Source organism: Hipposideros armiger, unplaced genomic scaffold (assembly GCF_001890085.2).
Source record: "Hipposideros armiger isolate ML-2016 unplaced genomic scaffold, ASM189008v1 scaffold_26, whole genome shotgun sequence".
In the NCBI taxonomy this organism is placed as follows: Eukaryota; Metazoa; Chordata; class Mammalia; order Chiroptera; family Hipposideridae; genus Hipposideros; species Hipposideros armiger.
In genome coordinates, this window is record NW_017731376.1 from 5,491,204 (window position 1) to 5,511,282 (window position 20,079).

Sequence of the window (20,079 nt, forward strand, 5' to 3'; positions counted from 1 at the left end):
GGATCCCACATATGAGGGCCAGTGACACTGCCCTCTACAGCTAAGATGCTGAACAACAGCTCAACCTGGAGCTGGGCTGCCGTGAGTCTCCGGCGACGGCGTAGGCTGCAGCCCCTGTGGCAATGGGTTGCCATGAGCTACTGTGTGTAGCCAGCAGCCAGCATGAGCGGCCAGCAGCCACAGTGAGCGGCCGTCCCGAAGCCGACGACTGATCTGCCTCGCCAGAGAAGAGCGCGATGATGGTGCCAACTTGGGCCAGTGAAGCAACGTCCTCCACAACGAGACTGAAGAACAAAACGACAGCAACTTGTCTGTTCCCCTTCCCCCAATTCCCCAGCACTGTTCCCATCCCAATTCCCCAATAAAGATCTTTAAAAAACAAAACAAAAAACTCCCAACCATTAGCTTGTCCTCATCTGTGTCTGATGACGAATCACTGTCTTCATATATTGCCTCTCATGGCCTTCTTCTGCCGTGGCATTTTCAGTAGGATTTCTTCTTCCCGTAGCCAGTCTCGGATTGTTTTCTCAGCTGGAAGAGGACCAAACTTACGTTCAGCAGCACGATTTCCATTCCGTTTTGCAAACTGGATCACTTTTAACTTGAATTCAGCACTGTACAAAAATCTTTTCTGAGCCATTTCTGGGCAGAACGTGGCAAAACGTAACCTACGTAATATACCAGTAACAAGTGCGAAACAATGAGCTCAAAGACAACAAGCGCGAAAAAGCAGGAAATGCAAGTAAAAAAATCTACAACCACTGTATAAGACGCACCCAGTTTTCAGACCCCAAATTTTTCGAAAAAGGGTGCGTCTTATACATGGGGAAATACGGTATGTACACATATATATTGCAATAAAGTTGTAGTTAATATCTCCATCCCCTTATATAATTACCATTTTTTGTGGTTATAACATTTATGATCTACTCTCAACAACTTTCAAGTATATAATACAGTAGTATTAGTTATACCCACCATGCTCTACACTAGATACCCAGACCTTATTCATCTTACAGCTGCAAGTTTGTACTCTGACCAATATCTTGTATGTCCCTCACTCCCCAACCCCTGGCAACTCCAACCATTCTAATCTCTGTTTCTATGAGTTTGGATTTTTTAGATTCCACATGTAAGTGACATCATATACTATTTGTCTTTCTCTGTATGACTTGGCTCACTTAGCACAATTCCCCAAAAGTCCATACATGTTGTTACAAAAGACAGGATTTTCTTTTGTAATGGCTGAATATTCATATGCATCACATTTTCTTTACCCCTTCACCCACTGATGGACACTTAGGTTGTTTCCATATCTTGGCTATTGTAAATAATGCTGCGATGAACATTGGAGTGCAGTTATCTCTTTGAGATAGTGATTTCATTTCCATTGGATATATACCCAGCGTGGGATTGCTGGATCATATGGTTGTTCTATTAATTTTTTGAAGAATTTCCATACTGTTTTCCATAGTGGCTGCACCAATTTACATTCCCACCAATAGTGCACAAGGGTTCCCTTTTCTCTATATCCTCACCAACACTTGTTGTCTTTTGCCTTTTTAAATAATAGGCATTCTAACAGGTATGAAGTGATATCTCGTGTGGTTTTGATTTGCATTTCCCTGATAGTTGGAGATGTTGAGCATCTTTTCATGTACCTGTTGTCTGTTTTGATGTCTTCTTTGGGAAAATGTTTATTCAAGTCCTTTGCCCACTTTTAAATTGGATTTGTTTTGTTTTTACTACTGAGTTATATAGTTCCTTGTGTATTTTGCATACCAACCCCTTATCAGATAGACTGTTTGCAGGTATTTTCTCCCATTCCATAGGTTGCCTTTTCCGTTTGTTGATTGTTTCTTTTACTGTGCAGAAGCTTTTTAGTTTGATGTAATACCACTGGTTGATTTTTGCTTCTGTTGCTTGTGTTTTTGGTGTCATATCCAAAAAGTATTGCCAAGATCAATGTCAACGAGTTTTTCCCCTATGTTTTCTTCAGGGACTTTTCAGTTTCAGTTCTTACATTTAAGTCTTTAATCCATTTCAAGTTAATTTTTGTGAGTGGTGTAAGATAGGGTTCCGATTTCATTCTTTTGCATGTGAATATCCTGTTTTCCTAAGACCATTTTTATCAAAGAGACTATCCTTTCCCTACTGAGTATTCTTAGCTATCTTATCAAATAGTAGTTGACCATATATGTGTGGGTTTATTTCTGGGCTTTCAATTCTGTTCCATTGGTTTATTTGTCCATTTTTATGCCAGTACCATACAGGTTTGATTGATATAGCTTTGTAATATAGTGTGAAATCAGAAATTGTGTTGTGCCCAACTTTGCTCTTTCTCAGAATTGCAAAGCCATATGTTTTGAAGTAAAATTAGAAATGGTAGACTAAGTGCCATCCATCTCAAAAGCATTACAAAGGGCCCAGAGATTCTCTTTAGCGTTTCTACATGTTTCCACTTATATCATCCATCATCCATCCATCCACCCAATTTAGGATTGCCAGGAAATACTGAGGTTGAGTTAGATGACCAAGCATTAGAATAAAGGTCAAATTGGATTATGATCCCCGTCCACCCCACCTCCACGAGGAGCTCTCAGCATTTCTAGTGCAGGAGAATGATTGGAATTGTCCTCGATTATGTCTGACAGAACTATGTCTGACAGAACAAGGTAAGTAAAGGACAGTGGTACAAAAATCGTTGTAATGTTGGATCTAACGTTGGAATGTAAGTTAGAGAGCTGAAAGAGGAGGAAACTCTAGAGATCTAGCCAACGAATCAGTGAGCGGACATTTCAAATAGGTTGAAGAGCAGGCATGTTGGGAATAGTGTAGTTAATGACCTGGAGGGTTAGGAGGTGAGTAGCCAGAGAGTGGGGATATAACATTTAAAGGAGACACAGTCCTGGGATAGCATGGTTCAGGATGTGCCTGTGGGAGTGCAAGACTAGAGCGGGAAGGGGGTGGGGGAGAAGATCCTGGAAGATGAGGAGATGAAGGAAAAGAATGACAAGAGTGTCGAGCATGGTTCCATGTGGATCCTGAAATGACTCAGAGTTGGGATCAAGAGTAAGACCTAGGCCCTCAGGCCACTTCTTTCCTGACAGAGTCTCTAAGAAACTGGCGAATGTTAGCAACTAGGAAAGAATGGTTAGATATAGCCTCCCTTTTCTGTAGTTAAATCTGCTTTCCTTGAATGATGATTATTCAAGTTAAAAATAATCACTCATATTTAGTTGTTTATTGGCTGTTTTACTAGTAACATATGTCAGTTGTTTTATTTTCTACTTTAATTGCAAAGACACTATTTCTCCTTAATTGAGGGTTCAAATCAGCTTTTGGAGACTTATTGGGTATCTTAAACATTATTTGTAATTTGATTTCAAAGGGAAATGAATTGTAATTCCTAAATCAATGACCTATACATGTAAGGATGTGGAATGCAACTTATTTCTAAGTTGAGGACTTACCTAGATTTCTCCTGTGCTGGGAGGCAGAGTAGAGAATGGGAGACTCACTAAGTAAGGTCAAGTACTTCCCATTTTTCAGGTTGTTTGAGAATTAGGCTAACTCTTTATGTTTCAAACCCACTCCCCTGTGTTACAGAAAAAACACTGGTGTTTAAATCCTGGATTTAAGTTAGTTCAGTAAGTGTTGGTTGAATATTTATCATAGGTCTGGGGTGGCTGTAGGAGTGCAAGAAATATATATAATATGGTCCCTGCATTCAAGGAATTTGAGAGAATATATATTGGCTTAATTAATTTTAAGGATTAAAAGGTAAATTGAGTCATTTGAAAACTATGTGTGGTTTGGTCCTTGTCTTCAAGGAGCTTACAGTCTTGCAAAAAAAATTAACATCAGATCAGGAAATCTTCTTGGAGGAGGTGATATCAGTGCTAGAACTTCACTATTAGAGTGAGGGGGGGCTGTACATCACATTTTTGCTTTCAGAAAAGGCACAGAGCAAAGGGTCAGTGGGGGCATGAATCTCTCAGGAATGGTGTGAATGAGGTAGGAAAGGTCAGCTGAGGCCTTGCTGTGGAGGAAACAGAATGCTGATGAGTTGCAACTTTTTTTCAGCAGACATTGGTAAACCATGGAAGGTTTCTGAACATGTGAGTTTCATGACAGTGTATAAAATGACATTAAATATAACTCTAATGTAAAGTTTCAACAGTGCAGTGCAGGAGGAAGCAACTCTGGTACATGTACCAAGGGAAAAAAAATCCATATTTAGATGTATATATACATACACCATCTCTCTCTCTTATTACACACACACACACACACACACACACACACACTCACACACACTTCATGTACACATTTCACCCTCCTCAGAAAGCCAGCAAAGAGTCAATGTGTGACTTATACTCTAGGGAAGTGGCCTTGCCACCTTCCTTTTTCTGCTTATTCCAAGTGTGTTGCATGCCTGCACCCCCAAACCCGAAGTTTGAAGTGCTTCCTTCCATGTCAAAGTGCATTTGCACAGGTTTCCCTAGTACCGCCTGGGAAGAGGACTTCTACTTTTCATTCCTTAGCTTCCCAACCCACCAAGCTCGTTCACACTCACAAATGCTTCAGAAGTTTTGCTAATATGTTGTAGGAAAAAAAAAAAAAAGCATATGGTTGGATCACACGAACAGCCCTTGTTATTCAAAAAGATTGGCTAACAGCAGACAATTTTAAAATCATAGTAATGGTTGTATCAAAGTCATACAAGTGAGGGTGATATTTTTTCTTTGCCTTTCAATACTCGTGTTTTTTCCTTTGATGAGCATATATTACTTTTGTAATAAGAAAGAAGTATGCTTTTAAAAATAACTAAGAAAGGAATGTAAACATTGTGTATAATTAAATGTGGGATCTCAAGCACATTTTCGCGAGGTGGCTCCTTTTGAAAACACCCTGGACTTAGAGGTGTGGTTCTCTGCTTGTGAGTTTTGAAGCGGGGTGGGGGGTGAAAAGGGAGGGGCTCTAAGAGGTGGGAGCCGTGAACATCCCCCTTTATTGACTCTTTGACCTTTTAACTGTTGCTTGAGTAGCTGGACCTGTGCAGGTCCTCGGAACTGGAATTCTTCCTCAAAATAATATGTATTTACTTTAAAAACCACTCCAAGGAAGAAAAGGTTAAAAACAAAACAAAACAAAAAAAACCAACAGAAAAACCAGCAAACTGGACTGAATTGAACCGAAGTTCCTATTTCTCAAGAGATAGAAATATACTTCCTGGAGCACAAGGTCCACTCATCCTCTCCCCATGGTCTTTCGCCAGGATCTGTTGATTCAACGGGAAACAGAAGTGTCAGCAGTTGTACTGGATATGAATACAATGGGAGATTACCTTCAGCTTCCAAAAAGCACCAATAATACTGGGGTGACCGGGATGTCTCAGCTAGTGGGGTTCCAGCTTCTCTCATGTTTCTTTTCTAAGCTACATTTGTTTGTCTGTTATTGTTCTTAAGGTTTTCTGGGTAACTATAAGCAACAGACCTTGTTAGTTCCTCTTGAGATTGCCCACTACTCCCCACCCTTATTTCTCACCTCCCAGCATCCTGTTTGTCTCCCTGACTCTGTCCCCCGCCCCATCCCCACCCCCACTCAGCTACCAGTTGTTTTAGCCATGTTTTTCTTTCCTTAGTTAGATAATTTTAAATTTCTGTTTTTATAAGTGTTCTCACACCAAAGAAGGCATGTCATATATTCAATGTTTTCTTTATTGATTTGTGCTTTCTTCTGTTGTGAATATCTCTAAATTATGTCTCGGTGTATATTCCAATGTTTGTCCCACCCATCCCCCTTCCCTTTTCTTGAAGACATTGTATTTCCAGAAAGGGATGAAAGGAAATATGGGTAACTCTGGACTATATACGGGACTTTTTTGGTGATTTTTGCCTATTTAATGTTACTGTGTTATGATAGAACAAAATCTACAATGTATACTGTGTTTATGTTCGCATCAATAATTTTATGTGAACTATTTCGACTTATATTTCAATTTTGTTCATTATTGTTGCAAATGGATGTGTTATTAAACATTATGGAATCTAGCACCTCTTAACGTTTTACAGGTTTATGAGAAATATTTAAAAAAATTTTAGAGTGCCATAGTAAAATAAGTCATTAGTATCACTGCATATGCAATTCTGCCTAGTAGTCACAGTATTTATTTTCTTAAAAAAAGGAGGGAAACACTTTCAGAGCTCATCGAATACACAACGTTTGCACCGCAGTAATTTATCTAATCAGTTTCCTTTTCGGTGCTGAAGATAAGAAAAATGAAGATTCAAAAAGAAGCAGACATTGATGATGGTGGAATCCTAAACTCATTTCTCTTAACACTTCGTGGAAGTCTGAAAAGTGAAGATTTTCCCCAGATTCACACAAGTTTCTCTCCTTTTCCATATGTTTATTTGGCAAAATTTTCAAATGTAATTCACTTTCACTTGGTGCTGAGAATGTAGGTGCTGGGGCATCTTACAGAAGTTCCCAAGGTTCAGGAGGAGACAGGAAAGGCCTTGATGAAGACTGATTACCATGTCCTAGGAGAGACACTGGGTAGAATCTTAGTTTGCTTTCCCTCACCAAATATCAAATATCTCGAGGCGTTCCCTGTTCTGTTGGATTTGGAAATACCTTTCCAAAGTGCGGCCCTTGGCACCATGCCCTTTTGATTACATGGCAGTGCTAGCCAATGAGCAGTGCTATTTGGATGACATAATTGGTCACATTCCTTAATATAGTTTCCTTTCTTCTGTACTTGAAGCAAAAGTACATTTAGAGCCTTTAAAAAAAAATTTTCGGGGCCGGCCAAGTGCTCATTGGTTAAGAGTTGGCTTGGGATGCCAACTCTAAGCAGCAGGGCCACCGGTTCGGGTCCCACATGGGCCAGTGATGCTGCACCCTCTACAGCTAAGATGGTGATCAACAGCTCAACCTGGAGCTGGGCTGCTGTGAGTCGCTGGCGATGGCGCAGGCTGCAATGGGGCTGGCTGGAAGTAGGCATGAGCTTTCGTGAGCTGCCGTGAGCGCTGTGAGTGCTGTGAGTGGCTGTTCAATAGCTGGCAAGTGACTGCCACACCCGGGAAGAGTGCAATGATAATACCAACATAGACCAGTGAAGCGACATCCTCCACAACTAGACTGAAGAACAAAAGGACAGCAACTTGTCTGTTCCCCTTCCCCGATTCCCCAACGCTGTTCCCCAATAAAATCTTAAAAAAAAAAATCTCAGTTAATTTAATCTAGATCATTTTGTACCGATGACCTGACAAAGATGCATTGTCTAATTTCACACACAGTGATCACTGTGTCAGATGCCCTCCCTAATAACACTGTTGATTATGTTATTTCAATTCCAGACAACACTCTTTCTATTTCAGTCTTTGGAAACTAGGGAAGGAAGGCAAACTCTGTTTAGTTTAGTTTAAAGAAAACCTTTTCCTATATCATTGTTTTTTTAAACAAATGTGTATAACTCAAATTGTTTTGAATTTAAAAAGAAATCTTCCAAAATTTTTAAAAAATTGTTTTTATACACCAGAATTACCTCCCCTCTCAGCCCCCTATGTGGTTTATATTTCCAGTTAGATTGAACTCTACTAGTTGTTTATAAGCTAATTAGGGTAAGAGCTTTATCTTTTTATAATTCCTGATATAACTCTTTATACTTAATAGACAGTTCTATATTATCCCAATGACTAATTTCCTTGACCATATAAATGACTTTTTTTTCATTTGATTTTATTTACCTATAAAAGGATGCCTATACTCTGATTCATATCGTATTCATTTGTATTTTTATATTTTATATCTTATTGCTTATCACTTACTTGCTTTAGCATCTCTGAGTTATAGTCCTGAAAATAGAAACTTTGCTCAAAATAGTGTTAGTAGAGCCTAATTTCCCAAGAAAAATATTATAATTATTATATTTAAAATATAATTTAAAGTTCCATTCAAAATGTCCTCTTACACCACATTTAAATGGAGAGAATGTTAGACTGGAGATTAAATGAGACTGCTTACTAAAATAGTCAAAGACGGTGACATCTTTGCTTATGTATGAGGTTAGGACCCTCCTCTAATTATCTTTATCATATTGCTTGGACCCAATTAAATGAAAAGAAACATTACACTAGGATTTTTTAAAGGTCATATGAAGACAAGATCAAGTGGTCAGAAAGCAAATTGAGAAATATATTCATTTTCCCTGAAGGTTTTGCATTAAATCAAGAGAAAAGACTTTTCCTTATAATGGCTCACGTTTTATATCAAGGGAATTAGAAAAACCACTGACGGTAAAAAAAAAAAAAAAGACAGAAAAGAAAAAAAAGGTAATTAATTCTGTACTTTTTTGTTTTAATCTATGATTGCATAAACACACTCTAGAGCTTTTTGCCAAAGCCCAAGGAGGCAGAGATCAAATGTATTTCTGAATCCTGCTGCTGATTTGGTTATCTGAAGTAAATGGCTATTTGATCAAAAAAAACAACCTGAGGAAAGAAAGTAAGGATCCTTGGAAAGGAAGCTTCCAGTATTAATCAAATAGGTATTATTTAAAAATAAGGCATGATGTATGCTTAGTAGACTGATGTTAATGGTGATGTTTTTGGGCGTCACAGCTCCACTGCTAACTCTGCTAATTGCAACTCTCTATTACCCACTCTTAATAGGACTTGTGCCCACATTTTTAAAGAGACTAGGTTTGCCAGTACCTCCTCTGGCTCTTTGTACTGGCAGGGCTGAGGGTGGGTGTGAGTGCTGACTATGCTGTTTTCCAATGACTTCATTAAAAATCTACAATATTTGCTGAACCCCCTACTTAGATGTGGGTAGAATTAAGTAATTTTAAAAGTCCCTGTCCTCAGAGACCTTTCAATCTAAAATGGAAATGAGAGAGAGATCTTCACAGAAAAGTAACGAATGGTATGAGAAAGTAAGTGGTATGTATATTTATTTATGTTAAGTAGTCCATATCAAGAGTGGTATCGCTTTGACTTCAGAGGGTCAGAAAAGGCTTCCTGTAGGAGGAGGGATTTGAGCTGAGCCTAGATGGTTGGTGTATCCTGAAGTGATGCAGAGACAACTGTGAGTTCAGTCAAGGGGTCCTTGGAGGACTTGGGCAAATGAGGTTGGAAAGCAAATGAGAGCCATGGGATACAGTGTTTAAATTTCGGCCAAGGAGTGGGGACGTCATACAACTGACAACTTACTCTACCAAAGTTAGGTATTCTAAGAACTGCTTGAATTTCATGACATTTTGCCCTTTTCCATCAAGGTTGATTTGTTAAGTGTGATTTAATATTTAAAGTTTTACAACGCTTATATGAATACATTTACATAACTATTTTTTTTGGTCAGACTACAAGTATGTTCCAATTGGTATTTAGGAAATAGGATGATTTATTCAGTCTTCAAATATTTCCTAAATAACTTGTGTCAAGGACAGGACTGGACATTTCTGGGATAGGGGAACACTTATTTATTAGGTGCTTACTATGTGTCAGGCTCTATTCTAATACTTCAGCGTTCATCACTGAACAAAAAGAAAAGCCTCTGCCTTGAGGAAGCTTTTATTCTAGTGATACATTGTTTCCTAAGACTGCCACAGACTAAGGGTCTTAAACAACAGAAATTTATTTTCTTACAGATCTGGAAGCTACAAGCCTGAGATCAAGTGGCCAGCAGACTTGGTTCCTGATGAGGCCCATGAGCTAAAGATCTGTTGTAGACTTTTGTCCTTGGCTTATAGATGGCCAATCCTCCTTATGTCTTTATATTGTCTTCTCTCTGTGCTTGTCTGTGTCCCAATTTCCTTTTCTTATAAGGACATCAGTCATATTGGATTAATGCTCACCCTAATCCTCATTTTAACTTAAGTATTTTGGTAAAGTCCCTATCTCCAAATATGGTCATATTCTGAGGTACTGGAGGTTAGGACTTTGACATAGAAATTTTGTGGTGGGGTGGCTGGCAGTGCATAATTCTGCCCATAACAAGTGGGCATTAATGACAGAGCAATGAATAAAGCCTAGAACTTGGATGGTCCTGGTTGCTGTGTGCCAGGCACTGTACCAGACATGCTCCTGGGCATCATTGTATTTAATGTTGTAACCAGACCATGAGGTAAGTATTGGTATCCCTTTTTACAATGAGGATACTGAGGACAGACCACATTAGTTCACAGGGGGTTTTCTTTACTGGTACTGTGTTTAACGTTTACATTGGGTTGAAACATTGGAAATGGAAATGTGTAGGGGATATAGCTATGGATAACTCAGATTCCGAACCAATACATTTCTGGCTGTTAATATGGAGAGTAAAAGGGTTTTTTGTTTTTTTTATATCTATATTAGGTTCTAAGAATAAAACCAAAGATAGGAGTAATCTTTGATGTAAGCATCTTTTTCTCTCTGTAGATAGTCCAATACATTATATTATGTAATAACATTATATATAATGCGTTATTATAAATAACCATAATTATTTATAATGAACACATAATTATCTATTATATAAATCCTACATTTTATAGAGCAATGATAATTTCCTTTTGATTCGCTAGATTCAAAGGAAGTTACAGGTTGCTTCTGACTTATACCCTTGATCTCTCACCAGACGAGCAAGCCCGCCTCACCCTGCTCGATGGAGGGAATCCCCCTTGTGTTATTTGTTTTGCCTGTTGATTCAACCGTGCTGCTCCTCTGGTGGACAGATTCCATGTCAGCGAACATTATGGAGAACCTACTGTACTGTGGCAGCCATGTCACATAAATCCCTGCTTCTCATAAGTGGAAAACCAAAGGAAAATATGGTGCGTTTTTTATGAGCATCAGTTGTATTCAACTATTTTATGGAAAAAAAATGTTAAGTAAATTATCAGTGAATAATTTAAAACATAATTTAAACATTGAAACAATATATGGTATAAAATGCATTTGCATGAACTTTCAAGATGAAACCTATTTCAAAGAAGCTGCTTTTGTTTTTAGTGTGCCTCCAGTTCAAGCGATGTGAACCACACCCCCCTCCTTCCTGAGGGGTTCTTGGGAGAAAACCTTTGAGAAGTTCTGAACACTTTTTTTATTCAAGCTTCTTAACAACCATGTGAGGTGTATTATCCTCATTTAAGAGATCAGAAAACAAAAGCTTAGATATATTATGTTGCCCTTGTGAGCACAACAAGTAAATAGCAGAGGCCAATGTTAAACTCACTTCCTGACTCCAATTCCAAGACATTTTATATTTCAGTACAGCCACTCCTTGGATGGATAAATAGGCTTTAATCCTCACAAGGCTGGGTAGGCCTCACAGCCCTGCATTTCCACAAGTGCCAACCGCATTCATTCATGTACTTATTTGTGCATTTAATCAACAAATATTATTGCGAGCTTACTATATGCCAGGCTTTGTGCTGGTCCACGAGGACACAGTTGTAAATCAAAGCATAGTTCTCCCCTCGTGGAGCCTACAATCTAGTGGGAGAACAGATATTAAACAAATGATCACCAAAAAATATTTGTTACAAACTGTGATAAGTATTACAAAGAAAAAATAGAGAGAGCCATGAGAAGGAAAAACAGGTGAGTTAATTTACATGAATAGTCAGAAAAGACCTCTTTAAGGAGCTTGGGCCTGAGATCTTAAACATGAGTTAGCTAGGAAAACATATTTGCACTTAAAGTAGTTACAAATTGCCATGCTACAAAACCCATCACTACAATTCCCTCTATCTCCATTATTTCTTCTTTGTCTGTAATAAGATTGAATTCTCACCCTCTGTCATCACATTTATCCTTTTTTATTATATTCTTCTGTCCATCCAACCATCCATCCATCCATTCATCCATCCATCCTTCATTGAGCATCTCCTATGAACCTGGCACTATTGTGCCCTGAATCCTTTACTTTCCCATCTTCTCTCTGCGCTCATTTTTTCTCCGTTGACTGCTTTAACTTTCTGCCCCTTTATCTGATCCTTGAATCTCATATTTTTTACTTACATCTTCAATGTTATGCCCTTTCTAGCCCTTTCTGTCATTTTCTTACCTTTGTCTAAACAATAATTTTTCATCCTATGTTCAATAAATGAATTTTTTCACCTTATCTTTCTGAATGTTTTCTAATCAAGTAAAAGAAAATTAATGAGTTTTTTTTTTGCCTACTAATTGGAGTTTCATCCTTTAATAAAGAAATATAAACATCTATCTATCTATCTATCTATCTATCTATCACCTATGTATATTTTGGATCAGTTCTTTCTTTTAGCTATAAACTCCTGGAGGTAGACAATTTTATCTGTTTATCTTAACATAGCATCTGGAGCGGATGGTGATCGCTTTGTACACTTTTTACATGCTTTTAAAAGAGGCACAAATAGGTTTCTGGGCCTACTAATAGGTTTCTTCTACCCCTGATATAAATTCACAAATGAATTCAGAAATGCACAGCTCAAGATTAATCTGCTTTCAGAGCCTTTTATAATTTCTGTCCTTTCTGTCATAGCCTGTCCTTCCTGTCGGAACCTGGACATGAGAAATCCAGATCAGCAATAATATAGTACATCATCAACTACTCAGGCACACCCACCAGGAAAGGTTTTACACTTAATTCTCTCTCCACACAAGCCAGTCAAATTCAGCAAATCTTTGGAAAGTCTGAAGAACCAGTGTACACTACCTAGAAAATTCCACCTATCAAAATATATGTGGAGGGGATTTCCCCTTCGAGGCATGAAGGACCCGACTTAACCACGCACCATAAATAATTAGAAAGCTGGGTAAAATATGAAACAATGGCTTTTAGACGTTGGACAACAGTCTGCATAAGACTGTGATCCTTGAGAGAAGAGAAACAAAATGAGTTCAATAATTACCCTGGCTTTCTGCCTAGGAGCAATTTCTAGACTGTAGACTCAGGAAGGGGACCCAAACAGATCCTGGTAACCTTGCTGAGTTAATGAGGTGGAGGTCAGAGTTTGGGGAGGCTAAGGTGGCTAGGAGTAGTGGGGCAGAGTTCTGGGAAGGAGGGAGTTATGCAGAAAAAGAGCCCCCGAAATATCTCTAGGAATCTCTTATATTTTTGCTGAATTCCAGGACACAGATATAGAATGACACATCAAGAGGCTGAGCAGAAAAGACTGGTGAGTTGTAAGCTGAATAAATCCCACATGAAATGGGAAAATGTTTGGGGCCTGACTAGCTTAAAGGGCGAGGACCCATTCATCCTTGGAATATTCAGTGGAGACCCTAAAGCAGCGGTTCTCAGCCTTCCTAATGCCGCGACCTCTTAATACAGTTCTTCATGTTGTGGTGACCCCCAACCATAAAATTATTTTCGTTGCTACTCTATAACTGTAATTTTGCTACTGTTATGAATCATAATGTAAATGTCTTTTTGTTTTCTGATGGTCTTAGGTGACCCCTGTGAAAGGGTCGTTCAACCCCCAAAGGGGTCACGACCCACAGGTTGAGAACCGCTGCTAAAGTAATAATACCTTAGTAATAGGTTTGAACTATCCTTGGAGTAAAAGATACTCTAGAACAGGGGTTGGAACCTTTTCCTTAAATTTACAGATAGCAAATAGTTTTGGCTTGTGGGTCATATGGTCTCCATCACACTTCTCAATTCTGCCTTCATAGTGTGTAGGCAGCCATGGGCAATACATAAGTGAATGGGTGTGACTGTTCCAATAAAAAAAAGGCAGTCAGAGAAAAATAAACATCACTTACAGAGAAACAGACATAAGAATGATAACAGATTTTAACTCAAAAACTTTGCTAGTCAAAAGACAATGAAATGCCATCTTTAGAATACTAAAAGAAAAAAGTCTACTTATAATTTTATATCCAGTGAAAAGTCCTTCAAAAACAAAAGTGAAATAAAAACTTTATCAGACAAACCAAACTTGAGTAATTTGTTACCAGCAGATATATACTACAAGAAATGTTAAAGGAAATTTTTCAACCAAAGCAGAGTAATACAAGATGAATACTTGAAATACAATATGCCAGAAATGGTAAATACATGGGTAAATAGAAAACATTTTGCTTTTTTTTAAAGATTTTTATTGGGGAACTCGGGGAAAGGGAATAGACAAGTTGCTATCCTTTTGTTCTTCAGTCTAGTTGTGGAGGATGTTGCTTCACTGGCCCAAGTTGGCACCATCATTGCACTCCTCCCGGGTCAGGCAGATCAGTCGCCAGCTTCTGGACGGCCGCTCACGGCGGCTGCTGGCCGCTCACGCTGGCTGCTGGCTATACACGGTAGCCCATGGCAACCCACTGCCACAGGGGCTGCAGCCTACGCCGTTGCCGGCGACTCACGGCAGCCCAGCTCCAGGTTGAGCTGTTGTTCAGCATCTTAGCTGTAGAGGGCAGTGTCACTGGCCCTCATATGTGGGATCCGAACCGGGGCCCTCTGGCGTCCCAAGCCAGTTCTTAACCATCATGCCACTTGGCCGGCCCACATTTTGCTTCTTTAAAAAAATTTTAAAGTTAATTTGACTGTGTAAAGAAAAAATAATAATGTATTTTTGATATTTATCAAATATGTAGAAGTTAAATGTATGCCAATAGCTTAAAGGACAGGATGGGGGAAATGGCAGTCTATAGTTATAAGGGTATGTTATACATGAAGTAGTATATTATTTGAACATATATTATGAGTTAAAAATGCATACTGTATAGAGCAATAACTAAAAAGGATATATATATACACACACATATATATATATCATCAACAGTGAAGATAAAATGAAATATTAAGTAACAATTCAAAAGAAGTAGGAAAAGAAGAAGACTACCAATAGTAAATGGTAAATTTAAACTCAATCATATTGATAATTGTATGAAACATAAATGGTCTAAAGACTTCAATTAAAACTCAAAAGATTGTCAGACTAGATAAAAATGTAAAATTCCATTACATGCTGTGTACAAGAAAATCACTTTAAATATATAGACCAGATAGGTTAAAACAAAAAGAGTATAAAAAGATATAGTATGACTTATCCAATATTCCTGGGAGCCAGAAGTGCTGAAGATTATCATACACAAATGTGGAGAATTTCTGGAGAACTCAGGTTGTCAAGATAAGATGCATTCTAATTTCCATAGCTACACTTATAATTCTCTCTGTCAATTCATAATCCATTCCTATGTTCACTCATTTAGCAAACACTTTGAGCATTTTCTATATTACCAGCTGCTGGGAATGATCAGATTTTGGATGCTGGGACATGGTCCCTGCCCTTGAGGAGTTCCTGTGTTCTAGTGGGGCTGATGCCTACAAAGATAAATTGTTACAGGACAAGGAGAAAGATGATACAGTACAGAGATGACCAAAAAGCCATAGGAACATGGAAGAAAGATCCACCAACTTTGCCAGGGAGGAGGAGAGGGCTCAGAGGAAAAGAACAGCATTTAAATGGATGAAGTTTTTGAGGCAGATGTTGAAGTACTTGGCCTCCACTCTGCTCCATGCAGCTCACTCACAGGTGTACGCAGTACCGTGGTTGATGTGTAGCAGTATATGCATTTCTCAAATTTATTATAAACACCATGAGAGTACTTACACCTGCTCTGTTTCAGTCTCCCCAACCTAATTTTTTAACATACAATGAATGAGGGCTAACTGCCTCTTCTTTGCTCATCCCATTCTACTTACCCTGCTTTATTTTTCTCCATAGCACTTTTCACCTTTTAAATATACTATATAATGTACTTATTTATTGTGTTTACTATCTGTTTCCTTCTCCTCCTAGAATGTAAGCTCAAGGAGAAGAGGATGGTTCTGTTTTTTTCAATGTGTGGCCCCTCCCCCCTCCAACTCTTGGAAAAGTGCCTAGTACACACACAATAGGTTCCCGATAAATAATTGGAATGACCCGAATAAGTTAGCAAATTTTTGTATCCAGGACATAATTAGTATCAGTTCATATTTGAAGGAAAGTGTAGAGAAAAATAAAGGCCTACAAGGGACCATTTATAGTAGCATCTTTTTCTCCCTCCCTTTAACAGTATTTATTGATTACCTGCTGTGTGTCAGCTCTGCTCTGAGCACTGGGATTTCGAAGAAAAGAACCTATCCTATTTCTATTTTCATGGAGCTCACCTGCCAGAGTGGATGCAGGTGTTAATGAGCTATGTAATTGCAAATTTGGGATGACTGCTAAGAAAAAAAAAATGGAGAGTGCTAGGAAAGCATGAGATAGCACATGACTTGGCCTGGGAGGTTAGGGAAGTTATTTTTAAGCTGAGTGGAAGTGAATTCAGTGAAAGAGAGGAGTGGGAGAAAGAGCATTCAAGCAGAAGAAAAAGGCTGACAAAGGTCAGGGAGTGGGAGAGAGAATGGCTGAGTGCTCCAGGTGTGGCTGGAGTCAGGGTAAGGGAGGAGGGACTTAGTATAACAGATGAGGGAGGTGGAGAGGAGGTAGGCAGAGCAGATTGGGTAGCTCCAGGTGGGCTCCCATGTTAAGAGGTTGGCTGTAGGGCTCCCATGTTAAGAGGTTGGCTGTATAGCCCAAGAGCAAAGGGGAACCATGAGAGGGTTGTAAGCTGGGGGATGTTGAAATGAAAAGATAGCTCAGGCTAAAGTGTGGGCAGTGGATTAAGGAGTATGGCAGAGAGGACATGGGAAGTAAGTTAGGAGAGCGCTGCAGTGGTCAAAGCAACATGTGATGGAGTGAAGATGAAGACATGGATAAGTTAGAGAAATATTTAGGAGATAAAATTGAGGTTAATGGCTTTTCTGTGATTTCAAATAAACAGGTTACAGCTTGTTTGTGTAAGGTTTTTGAATGTTTCTATGAACCAAACTATAAAGAAAGGAGTATCTTGAGTTGTTTATCAGAATTTTCTGTGCTATATATACAAATAGTAGTAAGAAGTGAGCCCAGTCTATGATGATCTAGTAGCACCTATGTGGTTGGGGGGCCTTCTAGGGAGGGAAATGAGGGAGTGCTTTTGGGAAAAGCCTGTATAGACGAGGGTAAGGTAATAAAAGGTGTGCATGTGTGTGCGTGTGCGTGCATGTGTGTGTGTGTGTGTGTGTGTGTGAGTGAGTGAGTGTGTGGGTGTGTACATGCACATAACCAGTTACAGGACTCTGCCCTCACTGCTTTTACATCCCTCCTCCTAGCCCTGCTTCTTTCTTTCCACCTGCTTCTCCCAGCGGCAGAGTTTAAGTTCAGTGTTTCTTAATGTTCCTTGGGTCTTATCCTGAGAATAACACACATCCAATACACACAGAAAATTTCATATCATATATCTGGGGCTCTGGGACCCCAGATTAAAAATCTCTCGTTCTGGCTGAGTGGCGCGTTGGTTGGGAGCTGGCTTGGGATGCCAGAGGGCCCCGGTTCGGATCCCACATATGAGGGCCAGTGACACTGCCCTCCACAGCTAAGATGCTGAACAACAGCTCAACCTGGAGCTGGGCTGCAGTGAGTCGCCTGCAATGGAGTAGGCTGCAGTGGGGCTGGCCTGCAGCTGGCGTGAGCTTTCGTGAGCCGCCATGAGCGGCTGTCCAATGTCCAACAAGCAGACGCCTCACCCGGGAAGAGCGCAATGATAATACCAACATGGGCCAGTGAAGCGACGTCCTCCACAACTAGACTGAAGAACAAAAGGACAGCAACTTGTCTGTTCCACTTTCCTGATTCCCCAATGCTGTTCCCCTCTCCCAATTCTCCAGTAAAAATCTTTAAAAATAAAAAAAAAGTTTGTGCTAATAAAGATTAGAAAAAACTTTTTTTATAAATGCCCAATAATAGAGAATTGGCTAAATACATTTCAGTATAGTCAGTCCATGGAAGGTGCTTTGGTTATTAAAAATGGCTGTATCTTATTCTATACACTTGTCTGTAATTTGTAACTTTTATCTACTATAATCATGTACTTATATAACAAAAAGTTTTAAAATCTAGTTCAGTGCTTTGTCCAAAATAATGTTCCTTGTATCTTTATGCTTTCCCCCCAATTTGACATTATTGATTAATATAATTTGATAGCCAGTCAAAGTTCACCAAAGGCGTACTCTAAGTTTTAATTTTTCAATTTTAGCTTTTACACCTTCTGTTGTTATATAGTTTAGATTAGCTTCAATACCTAACACTGAGCTGTTATATAGATCAGCACACGCTCAAATAAAGCTGTCGTTTTCATTTTAAACACTGTCCTCTCTGGCAAGATCCTATTTGAGGCTTGTACATTCTAATTCAGTATCAATAGGGACAAGCACAACCATAAACTTGAAGATTAGAAGATATTTGAAGATGTAATCGATCCAAGTATTCATTCTTCCTCTAGACCCAACTACGTCTGAGCTCAGAGTAGGGATGTTGGCGATGGGACTTACCAGGGTTGCAGGCAGCAGGACTGAAAACCAGAAGGAAGAGCATCCTTAGCATTTCAAGCCCCAAAGTCATCTCTTTGAAAAAGGAAGACAAGAGGTAGCTCCCACCCACCCAGTTTCCTGAGTACCTAGCACAGTCTTTCTGCATAGGTAGTGAGGATTTAATAAATATTGTCTGTCTGGATCTTAAAACTGTTATTTAATATCTATTTTTAACTTTGTCTAGCTGCTGCTTCTATGGCTGCTATAGAGTTTCTTCTTCTTCTTCCAGGTGCTTCTTAAAGCCCTTCTAGCACAGAAGAGGACCATTTCATCAAGCTGAAGGAGGTGCTCATTGGCTACTCCTGCAGCAAGAGGTAGGCCCACTCACTCTCCATCCGTTGGTTGTGAACTTAGAAAAGTGAGACCCAGGCTTCAGCCCTGTGCAGTGGCCCTTAGGATTGGTGTTTGCCCTTTCCTTTCCTAGCTGCACCTGTGCTCTAGATAGTTTTGTGGCAAAAGCCAAGCATTTGCCTCTGCAGTAACACAGGGCTGTAGCCTTTTTGGGGAGGACTTATTTGAAGTATCACTGTGAGAACTCCAGCTCTCTCATAAAGAATGTGTATATCCATCTTTAATATGTGCAACATACTGCACTTTGCCTCAAGAGATTGTGGTGAAGTCAGAGCTATTTGTTTTGCTCACTGCTCTGTCTCCATTTCTAAGGCCAGTGCATGAATGCGCACTCTGGGAACACTCAGTAACAATTTGTTGAACTGAGTGAATGAATGATGAAATATCCTCATAGCTGTTGAATATCATCTTGTGTTCTGTGTGCCATTTTGGCTATAGTTCACCCAGTTAAGAACTTGAAATGTGTGCTGTTTATGAAGAGGGCAACTCTTGGCTCACCCTTTCCTCAAAATTATAGTTCCAATACTCTGCTACACAATCCTTCTAAACTGGGTGCTAATTCTCCCATTTTCCTTTATAGAACATGCCAAACCATTCATATTGTCAACCATGTGCTAGTTAGTGTTGACCTCTAACAAAAAGCCAGGTATTGCTCCAGCAAAATGGGTTTATTTGCGGAAAAAAACCAAAGAATTGTAATTTGGGACATACTACATATCCAATGGTGAACCACACACAAGTCAGGGGAAACAAAGATGGGGAACACTTTTTTTTTTTTAATATTTTTTTTTAATTGGGGAATTGGGGGAGGAGAACAGCGCTGGGGAATTGGGGGAAGGGGAACAGACAAGTTGCTGTTGGTTTGTTCTTCAGTCTAGTTGTGGAGGACGTTGCTTCACTGGCCCAAGTTGGCACCATCATTGCGCTGTTCCCAGAAGAGGCAGATCAGTTGCCGGCTTCTGGACCGCCGCTCACGCTGGCTGCCGGCTACACAGGTAGCTTATGGCAGCCCACTGCAGCAGGGGCTGCAGCCTACGCCGTTGCTGGCGACCCACGGGCAGCCCAGCTCCAGGTCGAGCTGTTGTTCAGCATCTTAGATGTAGAGGGCAGTGTCACTGGCCCTCACATGTGGGATCCGAACCTAGGCTCTCTGGCATCCCAAGCCAGTTCTTAACCAACGCGCCACTCCGCCGCCTGGGGAACACTTTTTATGGATGGGGGAGGGGCTGTTGTAAATGAAGAGTCCATTAGAGGAAACTAAGTTCGAAGTGTGGCTTTACTGGCTGAGTTATGGCAGCTTTCCATTGGCTGAGCTGTTATTGG

General features: G+C 39.7%; 1 long non-coding RNA gene across 1 annotated transcript; it reads left to right on the top strand.

The window, feature by feature from the left end:
- Positions 1–10,630: 10,630 nt before the first annotated feature.
- LOC109379452 (uncharacterized) lies at positions 10,631–18,691 on the top strand. The gene is made up of 3 exons (XR_002123206.1): positions 10,631–10,822; positions 13,104–13,150; positions 18,635–18,691. It is a non-coding gene; the product is annotated as an uncharacterized LOC109379452 (long non-coding RNA).
- Positions 18,692–20,079: the final 1,388 nt, after the last annotated feature.